The sequence below is a fragment of the Leguminivora glycinivorella genome, chromosome 14, assembly GCF_023078275.1.
Source record: "Leguminivora glycinivorella isolate SPB_JAAS2020 chromosome 14, LegGlyc_1.1, whole genome shotgun sequence".
Taxonomy (NCBI): domain Eukaryota; kingdom Metazoa; phylum Arthropoda; class Insecta; order Lepidoptera; family Tortricidae; genus Leguminivora; species Leguminivora glycinivorella.
This window is the reverse complement of record NC_062984.1, coordinates 6,381,641-6,408,459: the sequence shown is the minus strand read 5'-3', so window position 1 is coordinate 6,408,459 and position 26,819 is coordinate 6,381,641. Positions and strand designations below refer to the sequence as shown.

The following is a 26,819-nucleotide window of genomic DNA, read 5'->3' as shown; positions in this document are numbered from 1 at the left end:
TTTTCTATACAATTAAAATTCTTCGTTAGCGGTAGCACTAACGATGTCGCCCGCTTGTTAGCGGCGGTAACTACGCCCGATAGAAAAATGCATGAATTACAATATGAATATTTATTGATTTATTTTATTGCACAAAATATACACATAAATGTACAAATGGCGGATTTAATGCCAAAAGGCATTCTCTACCAGTCAACCATAGGGCCAAACAGAGATAAAATACAAATGTTGCAGAGAGAAAACAAAAAGGTGATGTACTAAGAAGAAAAGCAAACTATATGTAGACTACATATACTTTTACTTACATAGATATTTATAATAAATATTTTAAACATTACATACATATAATACATATATTACATACAATGCAATAAATATAATATTAATGGATATTATTCGAATTCTTGTTTTAGCAAATGCTTGCGTATCAAACTAACAATATAAACTGCAATATTCTAACTGAAATAATAGGAATATGAGTCTAATAAAAATATGTCAATGATATTGTTTTAAGAAATATTTAATTTTATTATGTTAAAGTACAAGGTTAGATTTTTAATAAATTGTGCATGCTAAATATGAGTTTAATGTTTTTTGATTCAGTGATAAATAACTATTAAGTATTGTGTTTTTTTACAGGTAAGTCATCATGGGCCTTTGACATCAATTATATGATGTATTAAGCAGCGTCCGTAAGATTGCGGCATTTACGCAAATGACTGGTAAGTCCGATGCGAGAGCGGCAGCCGCGGCCGCACAACTGGCAGGAGAATATCATGCCAGATGACGAAGGTGGTAAATCAGCGCGTTGGTGTCTCAGTTTTCGCCTAGAGTGAAGGAGGTTGAACCATGCTTCATCGTGGGCAGCAACTCCGTGGCCCAGGGTTTTCCTCCAGTGGTCGCGGTCTTCTGCCTCCTTTTCCCAAGCGCTGGGATCGATCCGGAAGGATAACATGTCTCGTTTCGCACTATCCTTGAAACGAAGCATTGGTCTCCCAACCGGTCGTTTCCCGTGCGCTATTTCACTCAGGAGAGTCTTACGTGGCAAACGAGAGGGCTCCATCCTATGCACGTGTCCCAACCACCGCAGACGTCTCTGTTTTAAGACTGCTGCGATGTTAGGTAAACGTGCGATGCTAAGTACCCTCTCGTTTGTGACTCGATCCTTCCATGAGATGTTTAAAATGCGTCGAAGACAGCGCATATGGAAGTTGTTTAATTTTCTTTCCTGTTTAGCATACGACGTCCAAGTTTCAGAACCGTACAGGTAAGTACATCGAATATAAAGCGGGTAAATTATGTTTGACGAAAACGTTTACGTTTATCAAACTCTTGTTATTAAGGTATGTACAAAGTAAGAACATAGGTATATGGCATGACATACCATTTATGAATCCTACTTAGGCAGTAGAGAGGAGTTCTAATAAAATAAGCATTTGGCAATATTATAAAGCGCTAGTTACGTAATACTTTCAATACGAAATCTACCTTATCAACCGACAATGTGGTACTTTTTGATTGGAAACCGCGACCTATCAGTGTGCACGGAGCGGAGCATCCGGGGAGCCGGATTTCGAGCCGGCTCTGGATATTCGTTACTACCCGCCGATCCGTGCGCCCGGCCCCTTAGCCCCGGCGGTGCTAAGCGTCCGAACTACCCGAACCCGCCGAAGTCCGTTCCCGTGTAGTGCCGTTCGCGCGTGTAGTGCCGAATCGGCGTTCGGGGCCGGACGGCCGGACGCGACGCACGGACTTCGGCACCGTTCGGGTATTGAACACACGAGGCGGCCGGCGGACCGATCGACTTATTGCCGTGCCGGTTTGTATTTAAAAAATAGGTGAAATTTAAAATTTATATTAATTTAGCGAACGAATAAGAATTGGTTTTATACATACTCGTTTTATTTTGATCAATAACGTGTTAACTATTTTTTTGTACTTGTTCCCGTTACGTTGTAGGCTACTCGTACAGATTAGATAATATGGTGATATTCAATACAAATATTACAAACGTATTCCTATTCCTATAGGTCCATACCATAATTTGCCAGGCACACTAGTCTACTGGTTTTTTTTTTCAATAAAGTTGCTTAAGACAATTGCAAAAAGTAGAGTTTAATGGACTTTATTTGTCTCTGGGTTAACTAATAGAAGTCTAAACAGGGTATTGGTTTGTGTGAAAAATACTATATTAGTTCTATTACTTGATTGTTTTATAATGTTCATGGTGCCTTACTATAGGGACCATACCACCTATAGTATAGTTTTATCTATGTCTCATAGTTGTAAAATAAATAAATAAATATTGGGGACATTACACAGATCGACTTAGCCCCAAACTAAGCAAAGCTTGTACTATGGGTGCTAAGCGACGATATACATACTTAAATAGATAAATACATAACTATGGAAACGGATTATATCGCGTATCCTGAATTTACTATTCATCCCGACGTTTCGAACACTTTACAGCGTCCTTGGTAAACGGGTGACACTCAGTTTCCACAGTTTTATTTCTATAAATATCTTTCAAATTAAGGAAATGTATTTGAACTATCGAGTTATTAGTTTTTATCTAAGAAGTTAGTAGAATTAACGTCGCATGAGAAGACAAAGGTAATAATAATGACTTGTGGGCGGCACAATAACCAATAACCGTGGTGATTTTTACTGATAATAATGACACTCAAACCTCACACTCGGCTTCCCTTTGACATGGACAAACCTTTTGTTTGAAAAGTTCTAGATGTAGCCGCGCTGTTTTACAAATACCTATAGTTAGGAATGGTATTTTTTTTTTGTTATTTTGGAGGGAACCACTTTGAAGTGAACATGTATCCATGGTGCTGGTTCTTAACTTGAGCTAGTCGGATAGGGTGTGACAAAAAGCATGAGACTTGACATGTATATAGATAACTTACAAACCCCTCCCCTTTTTCCCCTCTTTCCCTCATTTTTATATCATTATCTTCAGTTTTTTTTTATATTGTCATGAAAACCGTGAAAGCTATAATCACGATATTTAGGAAAAGTATATTCTCTATAATAATATTATATATTGTATAATATTATATATTGTATTTTAAGGTATATACCTTAAAAGACAGTATTGTAGAAAATTTACTCATCATTTTCAAATTATGCTTAAGTCCCCCGCATAATATTTGTATTTAACTACTAGTGGGATGAGTAGGGGCAGCACTACCGACTGTTAGTAATATACTTAAAATGGAAATATTGTAGAGAATTTCATGGTACTTATCAAAACCTTTAATTAATAGTTTTCGTGAAAATTTTAAAACGCTAAAAATGGGATATAATAGTAGGGGGAAGAGATTGACTCCTCGGCGTGTTTCTCCTTCTATTTATTCTTATGAACGTCAAAGCTATGTGCATACCAAGTTTCATGCTTTCTGACATCATAATAATTTAGGCCACTGAAAATGCGTGCCCTATATAATAATACCTAAAATGTAAAACATGGAAAAAATCGAGTAGTTAAAATTTGTCCCCCAGTCACAATTGCTCCGTTGTCCCTTTCTCGTTTTAGTTATTAAGGTTTTATCATTTATGGTTCTTTAAACTGATTTTCATATTCGCTTGAACCAAGAACGCGAACGATCATCAAGCATCACTATGCGTCGAGAACGGATCGGACCCGCGGGTTTTTAGAGTCCGTCGATCCGGACACACGGACTACACGGGTACCCGGACCTTAATTACACGGTCCCTAATTACCCGTTCCAAACGGGCCAGAAATCCGGATTCGTGTAACACGGGAACGGATACCCGGCAACGGGTACACGAAACACGGACGCGACCGGGAGCCCTAATTTCGATCGGACGTCCGTGCGCTCGGGGCCACGTCCGCGTCCGTCGACCGATGGTTTGCACGGTTATGTGTATTTCCATTGTCAATCACTATGTCACGGGTCCGCGTCGTACAGCTGCGTTCGTGACCAACAAAATGGTCCCGACGGAAGACCAGTGCTGACCCTTGGGTTAGCATTTTATGCTGAGTCGGGACCATTTCGTGGTAACTTATATGTTTAATTTCTTTTATTTGCTGTTTCTGTTTTCTTACTTGTGTATTTTGTAGTTATCACGAATAAATAATTGATTGATTGATTGATTGATTGATTGAAATGTCACAACTGAAGAGCGCCGTCCAGTATTGATGCATTTAATTGAAGAGTCTGTTGGTTTAATTGTTTTGGAGCCATTCGCGAGAGTTAAATTAATTTCCCGGAAGATTTGAAAGCTTTGAGAATTCCTAAATCTAAATATATAAAAGAAGAAGCTGACTGACTGACTGACTGACTGACTGACTGACTGACTGACTGACTGACTGACATATCAACGCACAGCCGAAACCGCTGGTCCTAGAGATTTCAAATTTGGCACGTAGGTTCCTTATGTAGTGTAGAGGAGCACTAAGAAACGATTTTCCAAAATTCACCTCCTAAGGGGGTCAAATGGGGGTTCAAAGTTTGTATGGGGAAACAAGATTAGTTTGACTATTTTATTCGAAACTTCACAGGAAGATTCCTTAAGACATATGACTGAATACGTTTTTCAGGTTTTTTGAAAATTTAATCCCTAAAAGGGTGAAAAGGGGGTGATAAAGTCAAAAAATCAATATGGGTATCGTTTTTATGGTTTATCGGGTCGCTGATCACGATAAATACAACGTTTTTTAAATCTAACGAGGCGGAAGGGAAATACCTTCTCCCCTATGGATATGGATAGAAATAGGAATAGGGGACGGGGATAGGGATAGGGGAGGGACGGGGATAGGGATAGGGATAGGGATAGGGATAAGTATAGATAGGGATAGGGATAGAAATAGGGATAGGAATAGGGGACGGAGACGGGGATAGGGATAGCGGAGGGACGGGGATAGGGATATGGATAGGGATAGAAATAGGAATAGGGGAGGGACGGGGATAGGGATAGGGATAGGGATAGGGATCGGGATAGGGATAGGGATAGGTATAGATAGGGATAGGGATAGAAATAGGAATAGGGGACGGGGACAGGGACGGTGATAGGGATAGGGGAGGGACGGGGACAAGGACGGGACGGGGACGGGGACGAGGACAAGGATAGAGATAGGGACGGGGATAACAATAGGGATTGGGGTCGGAATAATCGGTCGGCAATCGATATCTAGGCAGTGTAAAATGCAGGTGGCTCAGTGGGAAGGGATTAGTAAGTAGGCATCGGCGAGTATCCTGCATCCGTGATAACTATTATATTCAATGTGCTGTAAGAAGATCGTTGTTTGCTTGCCTTTTATATGTTTACGTTTGCAATAAGTATAAGCAAAATGGAAAAAAATGTAAGCGATAATGCAAGGAAGAACTTTTTACCCTACCGACCATAGCGTCGAGATACTGGCTATGTGGGTTGTATGAAGTTTCCCCAGTATAAATATTTATATAGGTAAATTCATACATATTCGTACCTACTGTGGTCGCTGTGTAACAATTCTACAATCATTGCAAGAATTTCTTTTAAAACAATAGTAGTATGTGTAAGGTACAGTCAGCCAAAAAGCAGTGTAAGGTTCTTGGCTGACCGTACAGCAAATAGATCAGTTACAATGGCCCCCCAGTCGAGAATTGCCCCGCTTTACCTTAATCGAAATAATCGCGGACAGATGTACCAACAAAGAAACCTACGGATCCAAATGAAAATCTTATTTTTTGTAAACGTTTTAATAAGAATACTTTTATTACGCGGGCGAAGCCGCGGGTAAAAGCTAGTTATTAATAAATTTAGATTTGTATCCGTTTTCGCAACTTCGGCTCGTTTTGAACTTTTAGATAGTTACGTCCAAAATTCGCTCTAAGTAGATCGATAATACCTAGGTCAGATAATATGGATCAGATGATTTTTACGTATAAAACAGATACCTAACAAGATAAGTATTAATGACAAACTAGTTGAAGTAAAGTCTATGAAAAAACCCATATAAATAAAAATCAACAGTTCTATACTACAGAGTAAAATCCAAAAGTATTTGGATGATACACTTTTTCCTAAAAAGCGCATAAATAATAAAACACCTTTTGAAGGGAGTGTTCTTAGCCATGTTTGATTAAATCGGTCCACTATGTCGGCATTTTTTTCAAAATTTAAATTTTGTGGTTAGGTTATTTAGTGCCGTAGATTTGGTTGACCGTCTATATATACCTACTAGAATTGGCTCTTTACGTGTCTCTACCCATGCAAATGTCACCAAAGTTACCACTGGCACTAAAAAGCATCTAAAATTCAAATTGAGCGATGGCATCGCAAATGTCGCCTAGGTCGAAAGATAGGCATAAATTTATGGAGCCCTGAAGAATGGGTTTATCAGATGTCTGTTGGGTTTAGGGCATTGTAAATCAATGTCGTTTTTACGGGTTTAGGTTTGAGATACCCCATGGCGTGAATTATATTTAGGATAAGGCGATTTTATTAAAGGAAAAATTCTCACCTCTAGGACTCGAACCTGTGACTACTGGATTGCGATTGCTCAGTTGGTCAGAGCGCTTGGATCGACAATCCAGTGAGTCGCAGGTTCGAGTCCTGCCGGACGTGTAAAAAAAAACATTTTTCCTTTAGAAAAATAAATAATGTACGGTATAATCCTAACATAGCCAGAAATCACGAAAATTCGTTTAACCCTAAACTATGAAGCTAAATAATATTTAATATTTTAAATGATCCTGCTGAAGGAAAAATATTTTGGAACCGTTTAATCTTAACCAAAAGAGTTTTTAAACAAAACAATTTTTTGAATTATGTTAGGTAGACTCCACTGAAAAATTTCATTTACTATTGGGAAAAATGTGGTGTATAACCATGTTTGGTCAAAAATCTGTCTTTTCCTGTTAGCTAGTAGTTATCTGAATTCTGTAAGCATATGTCTTGAACGACCAATGAAATTGAGCGATGTCAATTTGAAGTGACAAATATGTATGTATATCGTGACTATTTTGAAAAAATCTCGTATCTCACGCTGCTCCTCAAAGTTAAACTTGTCACTCACCGCAAAAAACTCCTATATCATGTGTATCACAATTTACAACAAGTTACCTGATCGCTTCAAACACATGAATATAAAATTATTTAAATCAAAAGTAAAACTGTGGCTTATCGAAAGATGTTTTTATTCAGTCAATGATTATTTAAGTTACACATAATAATGTTTATATGTAAGTTTAGATATAAATGTATATATGCCTGAAAAGGTAAAGTCTCAGTGTAACTGAAAGTATAATTGTATATTTCGACCTGCAATGTAACCTGATTCTTATATACAATAAAAACTTTGAACTTTGAACTTTGAAAACGCAGTAAGTCTATATGCATTCTATACATACTTACTACAATTTTGTTTTCATTGACAGACGAAGATACACGTTTTTTTTTAAAAGTAGTGACGATATACGTTTGGTCACAGGATACATATTAGGTTTGGTGTCCACTGAACAGGTTTTATTGCCATTCTGATATTGGATTTCCATCGGAAAACAATATTTGCACAAGTTTTTCCATTTCTAGCCGTACCTAGCTGCAATCGCTTCACCGTTAACTAGATTTCTTGCGGTTTTTCAATTATTTCTCTTGAGATTAGTGTCGCGAGCAGACTTGCGCCCGACTTGGCCACGACGACGCAGAGAGTCAACTTTATAAAAGGCACAACTACCAGGTTACGTAGCCAAATGCACAAACGCTCACGAAAATAGCTAGCTGTTTCGTAGCTACCTATCTCTAATTCTCTATCGCCCTTGTGTATTGGAGCGACAGAGCCAGACTGCATTTCTGTCGGCTACGCCGGCAGCTATTCAAAGTCGATAAGCTCTTTTGTATCTGCCATAAAAAACTGTCTAACGCTTTTAAAGCTAAGAAACTTAGCCGTAATTCCATAGCAAGGTGTGGAGGTTGTGGGGTTCCGAGTGAACCGGGTTGTACCCCGTTTCTATCTATCTAGGCTCTGACCTGAATCGGCTTGTGGCAGGTGGTAAGAGTTGTGAAACTTTTTTACTCTGGGGATTTCACGGAGAAAAAGTTTAATTCTCGCACGGACAGGCGTGCATACAAATTAAGACAAAAGGATACGAGTTCTCAACAATTTTGTATATTTGTACATTGTCTTTGTATTTCTACATTATCTACGTTGGTTCACTTTTGTCTTGCGGACACTTTTTTCGCATATTATATTTGATTCGTATAATAGTTCTTGGCAGAAGTCACGTTTGGCATGAATCATTTTGCAGATTTTTATAAAACCGAATCGTATGTTGTCATAATGTTGATGAGCATAACGTCTTAACGTCTTCTAGTCGAATAGTACTTTCGCATATAATATTTGTGCATAATATTTAGGCGGCATAAACTTGCAATTTGCTTTTTCGTAGCGAGTCGGATGTGTTAGGGATGCAAGATACCTAAAAGTCCTCCTCGCTTCGCTCGTCGTCGTACCTAACGGTGGCTCTGGGACAGTATTCCGTTTTTGATGTCGTGTCATAATTCTGCTCTTGTAATAGTATGGTATACGTTTCTTATGGTTCATAAAATTACCCATATAACCATAATCGGTCGCCGTTCCTACGCAAATCCTCCTATTTTGTGTACACACAGGTCTTCGGGTCTCAATGCTTAGTCGCAGTACGGTCGACGTTTAGTCGCGGCGACCCAAATGGGGACGATTGGTAACAGGCACAAATGGTCACAGAAGTGACAGAAGTGTGCACTACGCGTGCACACATTGTTACCGTTTGGCGACTACTTTCCCAAAATCATTCGTTCATTTCATTCTTTTCAAATGGCGACTGTCAGAGACGTCAAAGTAAAAAAGAAATAAAATCATTTGACATTAAAATGTAATGGCGTAAGAATTTGTTAAAGATAATTATTGTTTGCATCTGTAATATAATGTGGGCTAATTACCATGGCCAATTAAATTGCTCGAGTGATTTCATAAAATAAGTCTAAATTTATCAACGCGCCATCAATTTACCTCAGTTTAACCAGTAATAATATTATTGACTACTCGGTGTTTGCGTGTTATGTATATTGATTGGTGAAGTTTTAGTGCTCCGGTGCATATACTATCCTGAAATAATAAAAATAATGCCTAGAAAACCAATAAAGTTGTTAAAATATGGATTAAGACGGTAATATTCCATGTAAAAAACAGTCGCCAAACGGTCACCAAACGGTCGACAAACGGTCGCAAAATGGTCGCAGCGTACACGCGTGACCGAAAGCAAAATGGCTTCTTGTATTAATTTTTTCCAGGTATCCTCAAACTTTATAAACAATTAAATATGCCGTCGTACTCAGTTGCCCTCACTAAAGAAGATTAAAAAAAATTGTAACGTGCGTACCGAGCTGCTGGGTTGTAAAGGATCGGGGATCATATTATTATGGTCTTCTATAGAGCAACTAGTATTTTGCGGCATTTCATAATTGACACTTGTTGAAGTAGTCGTCATTAATATTACTATCAACATTAATTTCAGCGATCTGTACTTCTTTTGTCAAGATTTTTGTATAGATAAGTGTCTACAAATTTGTAATGTTAAAGAGACATAAATAAAACGTAGTAGAATAAATAATGTGTTTTTTTTGTAACCCAAACAAAATACTTGTAGATACGAGTGCGGAAAAGAGGAAAATCGATACGAGTAGCGATAAATTAATACACGAACGAAGGGAGTGTTTTAAATCGACACGAGTTGTGAATGTCCTTTTCGCACGTGTATCGTACGATGATTTTCAGTACCTAAATCTAAGCTAAGAGTTTCGACCAGACAAGAAAAGAATCATTGCTTGATTTGCTCGCACTACTGCGTTAAAAAAAGCAGCATCTGTACTGAAAAAACTATCATTGCGCAACAGAAATTCTATTAATATCACAGTAAATACTCTATTTCATTTGATTCCTACTTTTATTGTGTAAAGCAACACTACACTTCATTTTTATCAATAAGAATTAAAAATTATATATTTAATACATTAAGTAACTATAAAGTGCTTATCTATTTGTATTATCATTCTGCACTTTTCTTAACTTTCCCACATTTCTATAAAATGTCGAAGAGTGCTGAAATGGTCGTCGTCGTTTATTATTATTTAATTCGCTCATATTTAAATGATTCAAAGCAACCAGTCCACAACTTCACAAGACAGTTTGAGAAACCTTCGTATTTCAGATTGTCATTTGCGGATACAGTGGTTTAGGAGCAGTTCGGTAATCAGACCTACACATGTGTGTACAAATTCTGTCAATGTCACTGTCAGAAACCGTTCTGACAGTGACAATGACAGCCACAAATTCGTCCACATGTTGTTACCGTTATGTGTGCAAACGTCGACTAATAAAGTGTCGTTAAAAGTCATTCTGACAGTGACATTGACAGCCACAAATTCGTACACATTTTGTTACCGTAACGAGTGCACACGACGACTACATTTTGTTATTGTATCAATACGGTCGCATTGTTTGCACGACGTTACCACGCGTTATGTCACATTTGACAGTTAGTTACTGATTTGAAGATTTTGCGACTGAAATGGTTGTATGGGTCCTAAGGGTCTCTCACACTAATAAATTCATTTATTATGTATGAAAACGATGAAAAAATTTTTTTTGGGAATTTAACTAAAAGTGATATACAGTATATGGTTCCTGGCCCCGTAGCCGAATGGCATTTCTTCGACGCCAAACGAAAGCGATACACCGCTGGCTCTGTCGCGCCAATACGCAAGCGCGATAGAGATAGATATCTACTAGCGCTTCGTTTCGTGAGCGTTTCGTGAGCGATTGTGCCATTCGGCTAGCCACCCTGATAATGAACCTAACGATGTGTCTATTTTTACGGAAAATAAAAAAAGCGCGGTGTATAAATATCGACTCCATCTCATTGTTTCGTCGAATATTTCATATTTTTCATGTAGCCGATAAATTTGATTGCCCTTTAGCTCCACAGATGAGACTCTGGCCGCTCATCCGTCAATCCAAACTTTATTGTCTTTCATCTCAGTTTAGATCGACACGAACCTAAATACTAAAATCTTATCGCCCTTTAGGTTTTCCAAGAACCTAGAAAAGTCAACCCTCAAAGACTGCAAAATACATGGAAAGAAAATTACTCCGTAAAAATATATTTTGGCATTAGGAAAGTACTGAGTGCTCTGAAAGTTGGATGAGAGTTTGAGTCGCAATTATATCCTCGTAACTTGGCAAAGTTCTGCCAAATCGGTCCTAGAACTTCCTGGTAAGTATATTCTTAGCCTCTGCGTACTCGAATAAACTTGTTAGTATTTTATCTGAATATACGTAGTGGCAAGCCGCCCCTTAGATGGAGAGATGGCATCTGTCAACTAGCTGGCGATAACTGGATGACCGACAAGCGTGGAGGTATGGAGAGGAGGCCTATGTCCGAAGACGGGCGCTTTAAAGGCTGCTATAGATAGATAGATAGATACGTAGTATAAGATACTCTTTGGTCGTAAGTTTTTATATTAAAGGAAAAAAAAAATTACGCTTCCGGTGGGACTCGAACCCGCGTCAGCCGCAGTCTAGGCGGCCGCTCTTAATCAATTGAGCTACGGAAGCCATCGCCGGACTTCGCAAATCTTTCCACTCCTTTTCCTTTATGCACACACACCGTGGCGTATAGCGACATCCTCCGACATACGATTATATCTCGTAGCGGCACCGGAGTCTAAAGTAGTATTGAGAATTCACCAGTAACATACTTTGGTCATACTTTATAAATGTCTGGCGGCTGCGTAGACAAGAGGTCAATCGTTCCTTCGTAGCGTATTGTAAGTTATTTCACTTGTACAGCCAATAACATACATAACTTTATTGCCTGTACATTAAGGTGTGTTGTGTATACATAATTTTGGCACTGTCTGTATTTACAGCAGTGTTGTTGACGTACGATTGAGCGATAAAGATAACAAACAATAGGCCTCTAGTTATCTAGAAGTCATTCAAAGTCGTTTCACGATACATTTTCGTTAGATTCACACAAGTCACCCCTAGCACAGGTCAGCGGTCGGCAAAACGCGGCTCGCTAGTTATTGGGCTTTTTGTCTGTGTAAAATTGTGGTTCCCCAAAATACACACACGCTACGCGAGCTACGCTTGCTTAGAGTCGATTAACATTCATACAATTGTACATACATACATATATATATACAATCACGCCTGTATCCCATTAAGGGGTAGGCAGAACACATGAGCACAAGTTTCAGTGCCACTCTTGGCAAATAAGGGGTTGAAAGAAAACGAAACTGTGACATTGCAGTGACAGGTTGCAAGCCTCTCGCCTACGCCACAATTTAACCCATATCCCACAGTCGCCTTCTACGACACCCACGGGAAGAAAGGGGTGGTGAATTTCTTAACCCGTCACCACACGGGCAACAATACATACAATTGTATGTATAAATAAGAAAGCCTCAGGCTAGATAGTCTCCACTTCGGCCGCAAATTACATGTGATCTGAGATCTGGTCTAGCCGCTGCTGAGTGATGTCACATCTCGGACACTGGTGATCAAATATATGAAAGAGGCGCGTTCCTAGCACACATTCCAAGCTCGTGTAGGTGAACGTGTACCATGCTTGTATGTGTGAGATATGATACATCGACTGTTCAGGTTTTTGACAGGCGGTAACTGTGAGGTAACCGAGAGGGGGTGGGCTGCACTTTCAGCGGGGAGCGGGAGTGGCCATGCTGTACGATAGTACTCTTTATTATACTGTGGTGATGTTGATCAGCCTGATAAATTGTACTGTCGCCGTGACAGCAAAATAAACGTCATAAAATTATTGTAAAGTTAAAAATAATCCTGCCAAAATAGCTGTGAACCTAGTTTGTTTCGACTATTTTTATAACTAATGTTTTGTCTTCAAAGGGTAACCGACTCCTGCCCCAGACCAGACTAATTTAGCACAAAAAGTTGGAGTAGATAACGCATGCGGGCACGCCACGTCGAGATAATAAAGTAATTCAATTACGGCAAGTGTATATAACAATGTACGCTGATTATTAATTGTTGTTGTTTAATAGGCTTTGCGTTTCAATTACATTTCGTACGTGGTTGTGGCGACAGATATTAATTGATATTGAATATACAATCGTCTGATCTATTAAATAAACAAATATGTATTGCATGTATTTTCTTAACACTTATATTGACCGGGATATAGACCGTGATTACCTTTTTGATTTTTGTCGAGCTCCCGATATTTCGACGCAGATTTCACGGTAATCACGGTCAATTAAAGTTTAGTGTAATGAAAATAGCCGTGAATCATCCAAAACTCTCATTTTGTTATTGTTATAAGTGTTATAACATAGTTATAAATGTTCAAAAAGCGATGGTGGCCTAGCGGTAAGAGCGTGCGCCTTTCAATCCGGAGGTCGCGGGTTCGAACCCCGGCTCGTACCAATGAGTTAAAGAAGAAGATCGTGTTGCAGCTAAAGGTTTTTATCAAACTTCTAATTTTCTTTTCATTCTTTAAGGACTAGGAAAGGAAAACATGATCAAATTTTCTAAATTCTTATTCAAATATTTATTACATATTAATTATTAATGTGTAATAAATATTTATAGGCATGTAGAGTTAGCACATAATGACTATATCGATTCTATTGTACCGCCGCGCGTTTTGTGTCCATAATTTATGGAAATTCAGTAGAATATTGGGTAAAATTAAAATATAGTTTATATTGTACCTATTTTATGTATCTATCAGCTATAATCAACCTGTTAAAATATTGCCGGTTATAAAATTTACAACCTGTAGGTTTTACTATAGATGACTTTGAACCTCACAAATTTAAAGTTTACTTAGTTAACCCGCTAAACATTATCTAAACAAAAGTAACTTGATAAAGTTAGTCTTGTGTACTTTGTTCAGAAATTAGCCGACCAGATGGTCTAAAATGAATAAAGTATTTTTAGAAAGGTTAAATAGGATTATACGCGTAGCTAAACTAATTTGTACAACTTAGTTTAGTACTTATGTTTATATACTGTCTAGTGACAATATAATATACTGTGCCTACATTTACGATAATCGAAAATAGGTACTTAAGGTACTTTACGTATAGTCAACCAAATAATTAATTGAAATACGGTTGTACTCACGTTATTATATCGCTATTGCTGCGACATGTTTCGGGCCAATTCGGAGGCCCCTCTTCAGGCGTATAGGAGTTCACGCGACGGCTAGACTCCGCAAACGTTACGTCGCGCTGTATGTGTGGAATGTGACTCTTCGAAGACACAAAAGTACTAAATATTGTAAAGTGGATACGTTAACCAGGGTGGCTAGCCGAATGGCACAATCGCTCACGAAACGAAGCGCTAGTAGATATCTATCTCTATCGCGCTTGCGTATTGGCGCGACAGAGCCAGCGACGTATCGCTTTCGTTTGGCGTCGGAGAAATGCCATTCGGCTACGGGGCCTGGTCCACAAGGAAAAAGAAACGTAATGTTATCCCCACTCCAATAACAAAGTCTGCTTTTGCTAGGAGGCAGTATATCGCTCTATCTGCTAAATTATATAATCATTTGGATAATGACACTGACCTGTACCCCCTTTCTTATAAAGAATGTAAAAATAAAACACTAAACTGCCTTAAAACTAAAACCTATGCAGAGATAGAAGACTTGTTAGTTAAAATCATCTAACTCCTATTATTTATACAATTTTTACTTGCATGTTAACATATACTTCACGCACTCTTTCGCTCACACGCACACACACTCGCGCGCACACACACACACACACACACACACACACACACACACACACACACACACACACACACACACACACACACACACACACACACACACACACACACACACACACACACACACACACACACACACACACACACACACACACACACACACACACACACACACACACACACACACACACACACACACACACACACACACACACACACACACACACACACACACACACACACACACACACACACACACACACACACACACACACACACACACACACACACACACACACACACACACACACACACACACACACACACACACACACACACACACACACACACAAACGCGCGCGCTCACTCCCGAGTGGCTCTTGAAACTAACCTAGTGCTTTCTTTTAATTACTATGCATGATCTCTGTAATGTTAGATTGTTACACTAATTAATTTTTAATTTTCAAATCAAAATGTTATTTTCTTGTTTACTTTTAATAACTTATGTTTGTTATCGTTAGTTAGCAACCCAGTAAGGAAGAGCGGTGTCTCTTGACACAGGTATCTTGTATACTTAAAAAGAGACACCATCATGTATATTGTTAAGTTCTGAAGTTAATGAATAAACCATTTTTATTATTATTATTATTTTTTTATGTCTCACGGAAGTTTAACGTGTATAGTCAACCAATTGGAATCCCAGGCCACTTTACAACCATGTCAAAATAACAAGCAGTAAGAGATTTCTTACAATCTGATTTATAACGTCCAATTCTTCGACTGTACTTCTCTGTCACTGTCACTCATCCGTCTTCGAGCGATAGTGATACATAGGTAATGAAATTAAGAATTCGTTACCCTAAGTACCTACATTTTTTTTAGTTTTCATTTCATTTCACGTTTTTCTTATAGAACCTTCAGAATATTCTAAAATTGATTAAAACTTCTTGCAAAAATATTACGGGAACAGAAAAGTGCCACTTTGCTCCTTTCTAACAGGAAAGAAATGTACACTTTGCATAGGTATGACGTGTAATATTTTTATTATCCCAGATTTCTAAGAACCTCTTTTTGACACATGACAGCGTCCACAATACGCAAACTCGCACAACCTGATGAACTTTTAAATAAAATCCTGTAATAATATTTAAAAAAATCAAGTACCTACTTAAAAACAATGTTTCGCTTACTTTAAACATAATCTAGCACATGTTACATTTTTGCGGATCTTCGTTAGTGAGTAATTTACGATATTATCATGTCATTTATCATTCATTTTTATTTTTAAACTAGTGCTGTGGCAGTCTGTCATTTCGATTGAAATGACATTTCAGTAAGTTGATAGAAATCGTATATTTGTTTAAGCGCCTCCTTGTACATAGGGCCTAATCGATTCAACCAATTCGAAATTAATCGTTAGATTTGGCAAACGATACGTCTTAGCCACATCGCGACATACTTCAAAACAAATGTGTCAAAAATGTGAACTTACAGCTCCGGGACAATAAGTTCTCTCGTTTTCACTTACAGTCTGACCAAATGGAGTAAAATTAAACAGTGGCAATATCGTAGTGTCGTCCCGTTTTCTCACACATATTGATATGAATGGGATCACACTAAAATGTTGCTACTTTTTAATTTCTACTCTTTATCGTTGAATGCATAATTATATTTATATATTCGCGTTGGGCATGTAAGTGACTGTATATATGCTGATTATAATTGATAAAACGTAACCCTAAGGGGATCCTTATCACGCTTAGAGTACTTTATCTTCCTAAAAACACCCCGAGGTGATATAACGGGTGGCGTGGCACGTAGGGCTGAAAAAATGTTTTAATTATCCCCCCAAGGTCATTCATCCAGCCGGCCTAGCCAAAATGAGAATCGTTGACGCTAGACGCCGATCTAAACGCAGCCTGGCTCTGTCGCGCCAATACGGAAGAGCGATAGAGATAGCTAGCTACGATAACGAGATTAAGCGTTTGTGCATTTGGCTACGTACCCTGGGGTCAAGTTGAACCTTTTTCTCTCGGTTCACGTCGACCTTCGTTATAAGAGATGAGGCAAAATAAAAAATAAATTGGTGAAATGTTTCGAATATTTTTTCTATAATTGGTAATTACTTTGAGAGTGTTTTGAGCGTTAATTACTTGATGTAGTTGAGTTCTAATTAAATAATAAATTAGTGCTCATACTTTACTTTTACTAATTTTCTGTGTTTTTTACTAAGTGAATTTCATTAGGTTTTTTAAAACATTACATACAATACATTTATTATTTATTTTTCTGAATTTAAACCACATAATTATGTATCTTAATCGACCACACATTATTCGTAGTCACCATCATCGTACCATCCGTCTTTTCAAGCAAAATATGAAATTATAATTTTATAATATCATATTTCATGATTTATTTTATAATTACACTTATGTTAGCAAAAAAATACATTTGAAGTGTGGCAACATTACCCTAAATATACACGGGTAATTGGTAAAATAATATTATACTACTGGCAACACGGCGGTAGGCTCAATAAGTGGTGGGGACGAAGGCAAGACGGGAGAGAGACACGACCGGCTCGTTCACTTGGGTCGAGGTGGTCACAGAGAGCACATCGTGAAAGATCAGTTAGATAAGTGTACCTGCCAGTACCCCTTGTTGTGAATGAATTAATGATTTATTCACAAGAACATACATATAAGATACGAGTACAGAGCATGCACTTGTATACTACTAGCTTTATGCCCACGGCTTCGCTCGCGTTAGAAAGAGACAAAAAATAGCCTATGTCACTATCCAGCTTCAATTATCTCCTTAAAAAAAAAACAGTCAATTCATCGCTCCGTTTTGCCGTGAAAGACGAACAAACAAACAAACATACACACACACACTTCCCATTTATAATATTAGTATAAATATTCTGCCATAATATTTAGAGTAGGATATTGATGAACCTCCACAATATCTTATAATGATACCTTTCCCTGACGTAGAGACCTGGCCCGAAACAGTGCACTTCCTCGCCAGTATATTAACTTCGTATGCACAGTAGATCCAAAATATACGAGATTGCAAGGAAACTCTTCCAATAAGATTACTTTAGTTGACCTCCTTCGGCCTTCCTGCATTCGAACTTTAGAATTTCTAACTTGATTTGATATTTATTGGACATTAGATTCGGAAGATCTCCCATAGATGTAGATAAGATAAGATAAGCCACATTAAGTATAGACACAAAAAACTTCGAGTAATGCATGTTGGTGAAGGATGATATTCGAATTAAGGAGAGTTTTAACCAATATTTTCCAGAATTTCCATAAATACAAATATAATACAAGTTACTACTTATTTTCAATGTCATTGTCATCATATTTTGACAAAGAAAAAATTAGAAGTCGGTTAAAAACCTTTAGGTGTAATCTTATTATTTATTGTAAAAAAATTCCAAAAAACTCAAAATTGGTACGAACCGGGCTTTCCGCAACCCCAGACTGAAAGTAGCAATCCCTTACCGCTAAGCCAGCTCTTCACTGAGAAAATTATCGAATCATAACCAAATTTTTGAAATTGGAACGCCCCTCGCCAGCTTTTGAAAGACGGCTGAAGGACACTCAGTCAGATCGGATAGGGTTATTACATCCGGACCGACCGGACTCATTGCATGGTCCGATCGGTCCGCGCTGATTTTATTGCACGATTATTGGTCCGGTCTCATGGTCAGTTTGAACAAATCTGATTTGAGTTTGTCACTTTTATCCGACTGTAGGATTTTCATTTCATTTTAACTGGGTCCACACAGAGTGAGGTACGTCGCGATGCAATATTCTCACGCGGCAAATGTCCGTATCCAATGTAGACTACTTCGGACGAAGCAACTCGCCCGAGCATAACGAGCATACTGCCTCGATCGAGGCACATCTTATATAGCACGTTTGCCGCGCGACCACAGACTGAAATGTGATGGAGTGAGCTCGCCCAGAAGATGCCTGTTCACTTTTGATTTGAAGGTTGCCGGGTTACCCGGTTAGTCAATAATTTACTAATCCTCAAATTTCCACATCCTGAATTTGAGGAAGGTTCCAACGTTTTGGACTCCGTCTTTACATAATAACAGATACTTTGATGTCATCTCAAACTTCCTCCCACTCAACGTCTCAGCGACGGCAAAGCAGACCCCGATCGCCACTTTTCCACGACATTTACATAAATCCACTCTGTATACATGAGATGCAATGGTTTCGGGAAGATAGGAGCCGACTTTAATTTTATTAAACAGAAAATTTGCATCAGAATAGTTCTGAATCAAAGAAAACTTGTCCTGATTTAAGGTCATTTTAATTTTAAATCGGCACAGTTCATGCAGATTAATTATTACAGCCTGGCAAAAAGGTTTGTTTCCTACTAGTCAAATCAGCTTCTTTTTAAGAACTGTCAAAACGATTTGCTAATATGGAATTACTATGAAATACTGAGGAGGTCAATTCATTTACTTTATATCTAATCTAATTGTGGTGCTTTATTTCGTGCACTGCATAAAATATTTTTTCTACTCCCGAACTGTTATTCCTCATTTACAGGGTCGTGCATAGATGTTTAAAATCCTACATAAAAATCTATTCCCCAAAGCCAGCGTCTGCCGGCTTTCCGCGCATGCGCGCAGTATCGAAAAAACTGAAAAAGCATTGTTTGGCTCTGTAACCATGGCAACGCACTGTTATAACGATACTGCGCGCGTGTGCGGGAAGACTTTGGGCAGCTGACCTGACAGTGCAAACCTTTGCGTCAAAATACAGGAAACAGTGTGAATTTCACGAAAGTGATTCAAGAAAACTATTAAAAATTAAGTGCATGGTCGTAGAAAAAATATTGTATGCAACGGTGTTTAACTGAGCCAAAAAATACTTGTGGCGTGTTAATAACTATTTTCGGCGTCGCCTCAAATTGTTACCCACGCCACTCGTCTTTTTTGACCTCCTTTAAACGCCTGTTGCATAAAATATTATTATAAGTATAGGAAACTAGCCTATGATTAGGGCGCCACCGTCATGTGCAACTCACTTTTGAAGTACCTATGAGAACTTCTCATAGAACAATTAAGTGTTGCGATGAAAAAATGTTGTTCCAATTTCTATTTTTTTCTTGCCGAGTTGTACTACTTGGGTCGGACCAGCATTTTTTTGTAAAATAATTCTGTAGGGTATTTGCGATGACAAAGTTCAAAGTGACATTGTAAATATTATATGACTTAATGAAACTCCATTATGCTCTCTTTTTAACCCCCGACGCAAAAACGACGGGGTGTTATAAGTTTGACGTGTCTGTCTGTCTGTCTGTCTGTCTGTCTGTCTGTCTGTGTGTGTGTCTGTCTGTGGCATCGTAGCTCCCGAACGGATGAACCGATTTAGATTTAGTTTTTTTTGTCTGAAAGCTGAGTTAGTCGGGAGTGTTCTTAGCCATGTTTCATGAAAATCGGTCCACTATGTCGCGGTCGGGGGTTTTTTCAAAATTTTAATTTTTCTTCGATTTTAGTCAATCATGCGTTCTATACACATATTAATTGGAAAATAAAATTCCCATTCCTAGAATACTAAGAATAAAATACATAAGTATTGTTTCGTAGAATCCTTTCTAGCCTCACAGCAAAGCTACAATTAAATTACTTTTGCAAAGTAAGCTATGGTTGTCGCCAAAAGCCAAGACAAACTATGAAAATACTGATTTAACACTTTTACTTAATACAGAAGAATCAAGTAAACTTTTGAATAGACACACATTCTCTGACCTTGTATGACAATACAACACGTCAGCGATTTATAAAGTAAATCGTAACTGCCTCGTTTCCGTCATAAAGCAGTCATGAAGACATGACAATCTACTCATGTTTATGGCGCTCTAAACCACACGAATAACTTCCATACACGCCGGGAAATAAAACGTTATGAGTGAAAGTTTTCCTGTGCAATAAAACACAATAAAAATGTGTATACCTTTTTTTATAAATGGGCTTATTCTTGGCCACAGACTAGCCAAAGAGGCAAAGACGGCCTACGATGGAGTGAGCTCACCCAGAAGATGCCTGTTCACTCTTAATTTGAAGGTTGCCGGGTTATATGAGCTCGGAAATATAGCCGCCGGCAAGAAATTCCACTCCATGGCATACCTAAGACTGAAAAAAAAACGACGAAACGACGACGGCGGGGTGTTATAAGTTTGATGTGTGAGTCTGTTTGTCTGTCTGTCTGTGTGTGTTTTTAAATTGATTCTTAGGTAGAATTGTCCTGTCATCTATAAAGTACCTATAGGATCTACGAGAGTGGAAAATGTCCGAAAAATATAAAAAGAAAAAATTAACGGTCTCTTAATAAGCTCAAACTGAAATTGTTACACGTGTCGACAGGCTTAAATTATAATTGAACAGAGGTTTTTGATAATAATAAATTTATATTTGCGAAATATGTAAATATCATTATCCCGCAGGAAAACGATTGAAAATGAAAGGCTGTAATACTCTATACTGGGAATATAATTTAATAAATGCGTGAACAGGGCTGCTCTTTATAAATACTCTTCTGAATTTGGTCCTCGAGACACATTCAGAGATCTAAAATAGATACTAATAATTATTATCTATTATTTATACAGGGCGTAATTTTTATAACTGACAATATTTAACGTGATCATCTGATCATATAGCTGATAGAGAAATTACTAAAACAATGATAAATGTGTGTCTTTAATTTGACCAAAACGGTTCCTTTATTTTTATTAGTTAACTTAAATACACTTCCGGATTTGGCTCCGCTTCCTTGAGACACATTCAGAGACCTGAACTTAGATATACTCATAATTATCTAATATTTAATCAGGGTGTATTTTTTTAACAGACAATATTTCAGGTGATCATATAGCTGATAAAGAAACTGAGACAATGATAAATGTGCGATGTGTCTTTAATTTTAACAAACATTTTCCTTGTTTTCTATAAGTTATGGATACACAGCGCGCGACGGTGCATCAGATTAATCAACTACCCGAATCGCCTAATCTGATACTTTATCAGGTACTGACAGCGATTAAATTGTAATCATTTTCGCACAATTAGAACCACACTATAGTTCTTTTGGCTATGATTTTTTTTCACATTTGCGAGCCGGTCCGCTCCTTGCAGACACGGACATTTTAGGCTTGTAAAGTTACACCGTGTATACTTTGAATACACTGATGAAACGTAATTTGCAGTCCTGTAAGACGAATTTAGAGCCTAGAGGCTTTCAGTAAGTACTAGTCTAGATGCTCTATACAAAATTAGCCAGCAGTAATGGTCAGTTATCCGTCTTTACACATTGCAGCTTTCGCGCGTCATTTTTTTGCTTTCACAAGTAAAAATGTTAGTACAAAATGTGACACGCTCGGCGCCAATACAAATTTTATTTCGTCTATCTAAATGTAGGTACATACAATCACGCCTGTATCCCATAACGGGGTAGGCAGAGCACATGAACTACTCAAGTTTCAGTGCCACTCTTGGTAAAAAGGGGTTGAAAGAAAACGAAACTGTGAAAGCCTCTCGCCTACGCCACAATTTAACCCATATCCCACACTCGACCTCTACGACACCCACGGGAAGAAAGGGGGTGGTGAAATTCTTAACCAGTCACCACACGGGCCTGGTCTCTCATACTTTGTTAATACCCTTATTAACAAAGTCACTACTAGTACTTTGAATGCTAAATAAAATCTCAAAAACGTGGTTTGTAGCCCTGTAAGACAAGCTTAGAGCCTAAAAAGGCTTTCAGTAGTACCAGTCTAGATCTATTACCAGCAGTAATGAGCGAGCGATGAACTCGCTTGACCCGTCTGCGTCGGGACCGAATGCCGTTCAAATAGGAAAAACACAGACTGTTTTGACGTGGTTTCTTTGACAACATAATACTCGTGTCTTGGGGTTTAGTTTATAATGTGGTAGAACCAATATACAATTTGTCTATGAAATAAACTAGCTAAATCGCATTGACACAACCAGAGATTGTTGTTTTGAGATGTTGTTCATAACTGTTTGTTACACGTTTATGGAACAATAATGAGCGCATGGCTTATGACCGCGTTCAATGGAGACACGCTACTTGTCGTCGCGATCTTCAGCATTGAGGCAACGAGGAATAAGAAGATGGAATAAAATTATGCAGGTATTGTCACACAATATTAGATACCTATAAAGTAACGATTCTTAATATTTTTAATATTATTTTACGGATGTTTAAAATAGAACAAATTATAACTTTTATTTTCAACACCAAGTAAAGCAGAAAAGCCTTTAATTCTACGTTTAATTTTTTTTATAATTTTACAACGAGCCTTTATATTCGTGGTAAGTTATTTAATCAATAATTTTAAAATGGACACCGCTCATAACAGAAAATATTCAACTCAGGCCCCGCAGCCGAATGGCATTTCTGCGACGCGTAACGAAATCGAAACGCCGCAGAAAGGTTGGCTCTGTCGCGGCAATACGCAGGAGTGATAGAGATAGATATCTACGAATGAGATATTATCGTGAGCGTTTCGTGATCGTTTGTGCATTCGGCTACACACACAGGATAGAAGAAAAGCGTTCATAAGGATAGATTTTAATTTCCGCGAGAGAAAATTTTAATTAAAAATGTTCAAGTTTTATTACTTTTCTGATACATTTAACAGCTTAGTAGTTTATTTTTGTCGGTGAGGTATAAGTAATATTAATATAAATTCTATGTAGAACTCTGAATATTCAAATTAAACTTCTAACAATAATGATTTTCGTTTCAATGGACGAAAAACAGGAAAACCTAACAAATTGCGTGGGTTCTTAGAATACGTTTATGTTTTGATGTTTTAGAATATGATACTCAATAACATAAACGTCAGCAAACGACTAACGTTAATTGCATGGAGAAAGCAGAAATAATATTTTCAGTGACGTTTAGTAACATATTCTATTGGGTTGGTAAGAAAGTAATGAGCGAATCATAACCAATATTGTAATTTTTATTTAATTTATTATTTTAATCATTTATCAGAAATATAACGGCCTTCGTTATCTACTACTTGTCTCCATCGTTCTGGTAAAGAATGAATAGCATCGGCGAAGAAGTTCTTAGGTTTAGATTCAAAAAATTCAGCTATGTACTGTCGTAGATGGGCTTGATCATCGAACTTTTTTTCATTCAAGGCATTGCTTAGCGATCTGAACAATGCGTAATCCGTAGGTGCCAAGTCTGGAGAGTACGGTGGATGAGGTATCACTTTCCAACCTAGCTCCAATAGCTTTAGCCGAGTCACTTTTGCAATGTGTGGGCGAGCATTGTCGTGTAAGAAAAAAACTTTAGCATGCTGTGGACGATTCTGACAGATTTTTTGGTTTAAATTTTCAAGCTGATTACAGTATATAATACTGATGCAGTAACAGTCATTCCACTTGGTAGGAGTTCCCAGTGAATAATACCATGAATATCCCACCAAACGGACAGCATAACTTTTTTCGGGTGAGGCTCTGTTTTTGGTGCCTCTATTCCTTTTTCGTTTGGAGCTAGCCACTGACGTTTGCGTGTGTGATTTATATATAAGACCTATTTTCCAACTCCAGTGATAAGATGGTCCAACCAGTTGAATGTGCGGCGAAAAGACAGAAGTTGTTTGCAGATATCGGCACGGCGGTTTAGTTGATCTCTATCAAGTTCGTGCGGTATCCAAACACTGTATTTGTAGTTTTTTCCCAACTCGTGTAAATGTGTTTCTATGGTGACATGAGAGCAGCTTAACTTGGAAGCAAGAGTACGACTCGTTAGCCTCGGATCTCCTTCAATTAAGGTTTTTAATTTGGCTACATCAATCTTCACCGGTCGACCAGACTTAGGTTGATCTGATAATGAAAAGTCGCCACTACGAAACCGCTGGAACCATCGTTTCGCCGTGGCCTCAGACACAACTTCAGGAGCAACACGCTGACATATATTACGCACTGCTTCGGCGGCTGAATGGCCAGACTGAAATTCATATAGTAAGCAATGCCTTACATGCACTTTTAATTCGTCCATTTTCTTCCTTATATTAGCTCGGCGACAGCTAGTAAATGACTGACGAGAAAATGTGCGACTCGCCCTTTATATACTTTCGACCATAGAAGATTCTAGAACTCTCTCAAAATTTTTATGTGGAATTCAATCGATCGCTCATTACTTTCTTACCAACCCAATAAATCACGACTGCAAAGACTCATTCGGGACATTTTGTTCTTAGTAGAAGGAATAGAAAAAAAAAAACAGTCTTTATGCTTCTTTATTCATATTCAATCATCAGCAATAATTTCGGACAAAAAGAAGGCCGCAAAATATCTGTCAGAATCTTAAGATTTTTAAGTTTTTTTTTAACAAACTTGTAGACACTTTTTTACCAAAATGTGTGCATACGGCGTAACTTGTTACTGTATCGCCGTGTCTTGCGTGGGCGACGGTCGCGCGACCGTCGCCGTCGCGTCTCATACTTCCATATCGATAAGGTTTGATTTCGTATGCGTCGCATCGCCGTCGCGCGATCATCGCGCGACCGTCGCCCACGCAAGCCACGGCGTATCAGCGCATTGTGTGCATGATGTTACCACACGTTATGTCACATTTGACATTAGGTTACTACTTTGAAGATTCTGCGACCGCAAAGATTGTATGGGTTATTTACTGATCCATAAGAACGTCATCATCCTCCTTGCGTTATCCCGGCATTTGCCACGGCTCATGGGAGCCTGGGGTCCGCTTTGAAAACTAATCCCAAGATTTGGCGTAGGCACTAGTTTTTACGAAAGCGACTGCCATCCGACCTTCCAACCCGAAGGGTAAACTAGACCTTATTGGATTTAGTCCGGTTTCCTCACGATGTTTTCCTTCACCAAAAGCGACGGCAAATATCAAATGACATTTCGCACATAAATTCCGAAACACTCATTGATGCGAGCCGGGGTTCGCACCCGCGACCTCCGGAACGAAAGTCGCACGTATTTACTGCTAGGCTACCAGCGCTTCTGAGCCATAAGAACGTATCAGATAGTTATGCAGCGTTATTTATGAACGATATTATTGCTGGTGACTTTATAGTTTTTATTTCTAACATTTTCGACGTTCTTTCTAAGACAGACAATACATCCAATATAGATAGCCATTTCCCAACGAAACACTGCACAGAAAATATTCCACGGATTTTAAATCAAATATGTATCAGTATTATTCCCTGTGCACAATATGATAAGCTCGTAAGAGTGGTATAATCCAATATATTCACGTCTACAAAATATTCACAAAGAGAGTTTTGAAGGCAATATCAATATAGATCAAGCAAACGTATCTACTTAGCGTGTCAAATGAACTCAGTGAAATCCACTGAGTTGTCCGTCTTTAATCGCAGCTTGCAGCTTTCGGGCGTCAATGTGGAAAAAAACGATTGTAAGTTGAAGTCAATCAAAACATAAAAGATGCCTCGTTACGTGATATTCAATTGCAACAACACAAAAATTATGAACAATCAAGAGCCTGAGACATATTTAAAATTACAGGCAAGAAACAACTTCAGTACAAAATTTGACACGCTCGGCCCCTATACAAATAGATGAACTTGTTTCTTCTATATAAATAAAGTTCTGTGCAATAAATCGTGATCTGAGGTTTCGTTTCAACCACTTTTCAAGCATAGCTCAAAATAACCAGTGTTGTAAATATTTTTTTTTATCGAATGAATGATTTTTTATACTGAATGTAAAGCATTAAAGTTCGCACCTCTGCCAGGACTCGAACCTGCGATTTGGAACATCGGTCCTGTAGCTCAGTTTCTCAGCCTCTGTTGCTTAGTTAGTCAGACCATTATAGGCTAGTTTCCTATACTTAAAATAAAATATTTTATGCAGTGCACAAAATAAAGCACCACACAATTAGAAGAAAAAATATAAACAGTATTTATGTTTAAACATAATTTCTATTTAATAAGTCAAAGAGAAAGATATAATGTAAATGAA

General features: G+C 38.1%; 1 protein-coding gene and 1 non-coding gene across 2 annotated transcripts in view; one reads left to right on the top strand and one right to left on the bottom strand.

Moving 5' to 3' along the window:
- Nucleotides 1–26,819, top strand: part of LOC125233504 — a 521,975-nt gene that overhangs the window by 57,406 nt on the left and 437,750 nt on the right. The gene's annotated exons all lie outside the window — the stretch shown is intronic.
- Nucleotides 11,544–11,617, bottom strand: Trnas-aga. Its single transcript has one exon. It is a non-coding gene; the product is annotated as a tRNA-Ser (tRNA).